Below are 6807 nucleotides of genomic sequence, written 5' to 3' on the forward strand. Positions count from 1 at the left end.
GTCCGCCAGGTAGATTGACATTACTTTGGCCAATTTAAGTTTTGACTTATGTAATTGTAAACTTGACTTGTAGGCCAAATTATTACAGGATTTAGTGACTTACTTTCTTTTTCTTTTTTTGGCCTAAAGGGCTGTCCATACTGTCTCCAACCACCAAACTTTTCGTCAGAGAGTTCCGACTTTCCGACATGCAGCTTTCCGAACTCTAATTCGAGGTAATGCTTTTTAGAAGTTGCGAGTGACGTCATTTTGTTGTTGAACCGGACCTTTTCGACGAAAAGTTCAGTGGTCGGAAACAGTATGGACAGAACTTGAATCACATTGCCTTGTGATTTAGGCCAGTGGTTCTCAACCTTTTCAGGCTGCGACCCCCAAAATAATCATATTCTAACTGGGGACCCCCCAACCCTGACGAGCACTAAGTGTTGAGGCATTACATTTTGTATAACAAGGTTCTATTGTGAAAATAGCCGATCTACATACTCACAACACCTTGCGTTGCGAGGCGTAGTGAGCATGTAGATTGGCTATTTTCATAATTTCTGCCTCTAATATTTGACAATTTGGCCAATGTTTAATTTGTCATTTTAGAGTATTAAAACGTCCTTAAATTGTCACTTTAAAAATGTGTGGATACAGTCTATACACTTAAACTTTATGTTGGTTTGTTTACTGCTGAGTGAGAAAACAATGTTGCACATTAAGTTAATCATCTGGGGACCCCCCAAAATAATTTTGGGAAGGTAACGCCCCCCAAAACGTCTACCAAAGCAATCAGGGAAAACACCAAAATACAGCGAGAGAACGGTGTGTTTCTACAGGTAAACACCACAAACACTGCACCAGTGGCTGATAAACCGCTGCTATAGAGGGACATGATTGGCACAAAGTGTACTGAAGTTATGCAAACACACATGGCAAAGTTACATACTACGCCTTCAAGGAATGGCAACGCTCCTCCTCGCTCAGCCAGCGTCACTTTTGAAGCGGCGGCGACTGCTGATGACATCATCCCACCGCTGCGGAGCCCGGAGGGTTGTCAATGTGGGGGAGGAAAAAAGTCACACATTCTGATGAAAAAAATAATAACTCCACAAAGGAGACAAGGATACACTTGATGCATCCTATGGAGGACAGAGGAGGCATGACGTTGAGTATTGGCTCTATGCACAGCAGTTGGAAAGAAATCGCCCCTCTTCCTTACTTTCCTCACAGGTACCTACCAGTGATAACAGACGTTTTAATTTCAAGGATACCATAACTCAGAGAGTGTACAATAGGAACCATTACTTCCTTCACGGGTCTTACCAATGATAACAATAGTGTTAGCAAGTGATAACAAAATTAATTGGGCCTCTACTCTTACTTCCTTCACAGGTGTTACCAGTGATAACACACGTTTGGAACCCCCTCAAGGAACCGTGAGGGTCCTTGTACCCCACTTTGAGACCCACTGGTGTAGCAGAGTGTTTCCAGTGAGTCAACATGCAACAATATCAGCACCCTGACTCTGTTTGACCAGAATGGAACAGAGCCTTAATCAGTATCATTGGTAACACCTGTGAAGGAAGAAAGGAAGAGGCCCAATTTCTTTCCAATATGGCTGCTGTTCACAATAGAGCCAATTGGGACGTCTGGCTTCATGTGTCTCACGTTGGTTGGAATGGAGCCATTCGAAGAACTCCTACGATGCGATATCTACCACCATCACTTATTTACACAATATCTTTGAAGAGCTTCAGTGTCTTAAATGTAACCTGTTGTTGTGCGACCGATCCTACGACAACTTTAATTTATTTTATTTATTCATATAGTCATGTATTTATTTGTGTATTTAGTTGTTTAGCTGGGACAGTGCACAGCAATCAGCATTTCAGTTTCCACGTCGGTGTGCTAACGTGACACTGCTGACGACGACATTTTTGTGGGTTGAAAACGCAACGCAGTCACCGCCACTTAGCGACATGGCATGCACACTACATCGTTTTAATCATTGTGTGTGTCTGTCTGAACGCAGGATCAAATGTGAAAACGCAACAAAATGTTGCCGTTTTCTCTAGAGACCGCTGTCGTCTGCACGGGGTCTAAAATGTGACAGCTCTATAACAGACTGCTTTGCGTCTGTAATGTATAACAGGGGTCCCCCAAAATAATCACATTTGAACTGGGGACCCCCCACCCTGACAAGCACTTGGAATTGTAGGCAAGAAATTAAATGAACCACAATTTGGCCTTAGTTACATAAGTCAGGTTAAAAGCGTAACATGAAGGGAACAAAATGTTCCCTTAATTCTTTGAGCTTTCTTTGAGCAGTGCTACAGTATACTATACTCAAATAAATAAAGGGAACATTTTGTTCCCTTCATTTCTTTGAGCAGTATATTACAGTATAGTAGTTTAGTGTCTGGTCATTTGGATGGAACTTTGTAAACCTCAATTGTATACAAGCATTTTGATCGGTCTGTGGCTGCGGTTCCCATGAGCACACACACACACACACACACACACACACACACACACACACACACACACACACACACAGAACATCTGCTTTGCAGTGGTGGAAGAAGCACTCAACTTTAAGGAGGCTACTTAAGTAAAAGTGCCATTGCCAATACCACAATATATGCCTCTGGGATATAGTGGAATAGAAGTATAAAGCGTAACAAAATGGAAACACTGCAGTAAAGAAAAATAAATAATCGTACTTAAGTACGGTTTAGTAAATGTAATTATTTACTTTACACCTCTGTTGTTTTGTAACTATATTATGTATGATCTTTTCATGACTATGAATATGTGAAAGACACAACATGATTAATTCAATGATAGATTCAACAATATGGAAATGTCATCTTCTGTTCATGTGAAACGCAGCCTTTTACACACACACACACACACACACACACACACACACACACACACACACAAACACGCACACACAGAATGTTTGTTGGAATGATTTTGCACTTTACTGTATCCATGTGTGTCATTATGCCTAAATGATACTCGCAGTCTGATAATGTATTATTTTAATAAATTGCACTATTTATTCAGCTTATTCTTGCATGTGTTTTGCAATCTTTATGAATATTATAAAATGGCACCCACATCAATACAGCATGGAATGATGGACAAAGTCTTATCCAACGACAACAAACCATTCTACGGTTTGGGTCTGAGAGGCTAAAAGTCATCAAATGGTGGTCCGTAGCTCAAATGCCTAATAAATAATGGGCCTGATTCACCAACTTACTTACGGACGTTCTTACTAATACATTTCTTCTTAGACCCTCTAAAGAAGATTTATAAGAAGATTTGGCATGCACCAATGTTTTCTTAGCTATGATTTGTTCTGTTAAGAAAAAACACCAGCAGAGACCTGCAGTGAGAGATGCTGTAGTGGTCTGAAGATCTGACTTTCAGCGGTGAGTTCCCATGTTCAAGTATAAGGCCTCCTACTAAACATTGCTCTAGTGCTGACATTTTAAAGGTTAAAATACAACAGAATACTCAAAAGCATCATAAAGTACTGATGAGAGATAGTGTGGTGGTCTAAAGATCAGACACTCAGTACAGAGTTTACATTTTCAAATCTCAGTCCTCCTACATTGCAATAGTACTTTGACATTTTCAAGGTTAAAATACAAATGAATTACATAAAAGCACCAGAATACACTTGCAGAGAGAAATGTTGTATTGGTCTAAAGCTCAGACTCTCAGTGCAGAGTTTCCGTGTTCAAATCTCAGTCCTCCAACGTTGTTCTAGTACTTTGAAATCTTTTAGGTTAAAATACAAAATAATTATTTTTGATACGAAACACCCGGAGGAAAAAAAAACTCATGCAAATGAGGTCCAAGTCAGCCTAGAATCTCTCGATTACAGACAGATTGGCCTTCTAAAGGTCTGACTTGGACCTCATTTGCATGAGTGTTTTGCCTTGATGGGACTCACTTTTCTCCGGGTGTTTCGCCTTGATGGGACTCACTTTTCTCCGGGTGTTTCGTCTTGATGGGACTCACCTTTTTCCAGGTTTTTCGCCTTGATTTTGGGACTCACTTTTTGGGGGATTTTGGGACTAATTTTTGGGGGATTTTTTGGTATTTTGGGACACTTTTCTCTGGGTGTTTCGCCTTGATGGGACTCACCTTTTTCCAGGTTTTTCGCCTTGATTTTTGGGACTCACTCTTTGGGGATTTTTTGGTATTTTGGGACTCACTTTTCTCCGGGTGTTTCGTCTTGATTTTGGGACTCACTTTTTGCGGGATTTTGCTGGATTTTGGGACTCACCTTTCTCCGGGTGTTTCGCCTTGATGGGACTCACTTTTTTCCAGGTGTTTCGCCTTGATTTTGGGACTCACTTTTTGGGGGATTTTGGGACTCACTTTTCTCCGGGTGTTTCACCTTGATGGGACTCACTTTTCTCTGGGTGTTTCGCCTTGATGGGACTCACTTTTTTCCAGGTGTTTCGCCTTGATTTTGGGACTCACTTTTTGGGGGATTTTGGGACTCACTTTTCTCCGGGTGTTTCACCTTGATGGGACTCACTTTTCTCTGGGTGTTTCGCCTTGATGGGACTCACTTTTCTCCGGGTGTTTCGTCTTGATGGGACTCACCTTTTTCCAGGTGTTTCGCCTTGATTTTGGGACTCACTTTTTGGGACTTTTCTCTGGGTGTTTCGCCTTGATTTTGAGACTCACTTTTCTCCGGGTGTTTCACCTTGATGGGACTCACTTTTTTCCAGTTTTTTCGCCTTGATTTTGTGACATACTTTTTTGGGTCGGTGGGGGTGCACGGAACTCCACAACGAGGGTCTGGGGTTCCCCCCAAAAACCTGCTTTAGCGTGGGTACAATTTCAGCCTTAAAATGGCCCACAGCCTCTGTATCATTGGCTCAGTATCCTAACTCATTAAGCTACTTGCAGCTTGAAACATAATTGTCTTTTTTCTTATTAGACGAACAACAAACAAATTGTGGGAATTTCTCCTGGAGGTGTCAAACTCCCAAAATTCACCAGAACACTGGAAATTACATCTACTATGTTAAATCCAGACCCCCCCCCCCCCCTTAAAGGGTGGGGCCATTGCATGCCGTCATAAACAGATATTCATTTAACTTAGATTCTGTCAACTAAAACTAGACTAAAAGTAAAAATGGCATTTTATTCAAAGGCCACGACTATGACTAAAACTAAATTGAAATTGGTTGTAAACTTTACTTTTAATTGAGAAACTTTCAGACCACTGAGAATCGTGTAACTTTAGCTTAACGGTATAGCGAACAAATCTTCCATGATCATCTCTTGGGTCCTGTGTTCAACCATCACAAAATGAATACAAATACAATTATAGCAATCTTGCTTTTATTTATTTTACAAACAAGTAAAAATAAGTCACGTACTGTTGGAGCGTCATTCCATTGTGGCATTTTATATTTGTTTGAATTATGGCAACTGCGATTAAATGTGTGTTTGTATCATTGATTAATGCAGATAAACATGCGCATGCGCGCGCGGACACACACACACACACACACGGTGGAAGGAATCTAAATTCACAGCATCGAGGAACATATCTGAATCCAACCACATTTAGTTACGCAACAAAGCATCACATTATAAAATTGTTGGCATACAGTAGGTGTCAGTTGTCGTCAGGCAGAAAACATGTCTCTCCATATTGCAACTTTTAACATATATATAGATATTTGTGTTCTTTGTAAATGAATGCCCTTAGCTCATCATACGTGAGTGTTACACAAAAGTAGCAGGTGCACAAGCTCACAACGTGTCTTTTACGCATGTGCCATTCCAACTGTACAGAAAGTTTCATGAAAGCCTGAAAACGCTTGTTTTCCCCAGGTTCTTTTCATTGTTTAGCCTTGCTAATTCTTCTCTTTTTGTTACTGAAAACAAATGTCACTCCTTGACACTTAAACAGAATCTGAACAGTGTTTACAGAAAAACACTGTGGTGAATGCCCTCCTTTCTCACTGACAATGTTTGGACAATTTATGGCATGTGTGTGAAGTTCTCAAATGGCACAACGGTAGCTTGTAGATCGACTATTTTAGATAACAATTTGAACGTGAAAGTTGTTACTTGTGTCTGTGCAAGTATTGAACCAAAAATAGCCGATCTACAAGCTCACAGCAAGTCACAAACTCTTGTGTTAACTCAATAATAACTACATTGGATCCATTGGAACACAGGTTCTTTCTTTTTTTTCCTGAAACGTAACATTCTGGACATAATGAGGTTTCCACCCAACAGTGACAATAACGCAAAACAGTGTAAAACATTGATTCAGTGCAAATAGTTCAGTAAAGAAGTTTATACTTCTGATCATGCAAGTAGTTTGTCTCAAACTAAAGGTAGGGTCAGTGATATTTTGTTGTTAAAACAAGTGATAAATAGCTCTATAATCTATATTGGGATAGTAATCATTGCTATAGGGTGTTTGTTCAGTGACAAGTGTTAAATACTGTAGCTCTTTATTGTGATGGTAATCATTGCTATAGTGTTTTATAGTGTAGGCTACCCAAAGAATTTCCCTGTGCATAGTGAGCAGTGCTCACTTTGCATGGTATCAAAAACAACACGTGCATATCACTGTTACTGAACACCCGATAGCAATATCACAATATAGAACTTTAGACAAAGTGTTTGTTTTTACCAAAAAAATACCACTTTTCCCTTTTAAAAAAGGTCATTGCACACCAGGAGTGACGCGAATGGAGGATACGAAAAAGCGACATGATTAATTTCACATCAAACTTTTATATTGGCAACGCCTCCATTCATACA

The sequence above is a fragment of the Nannobrachium achirus genome, assembly GCF_963921795.1.
Source record: "Nannobrachium achirus genome assembly, chromosome: 13".
Classification (NCBI taxonomy): Eukaryota; Metazoa; Chordata; class Actinopteri; order Myctophiformes; family Myctophidae; genus Nannobrachium; species Nannobrachium achirus.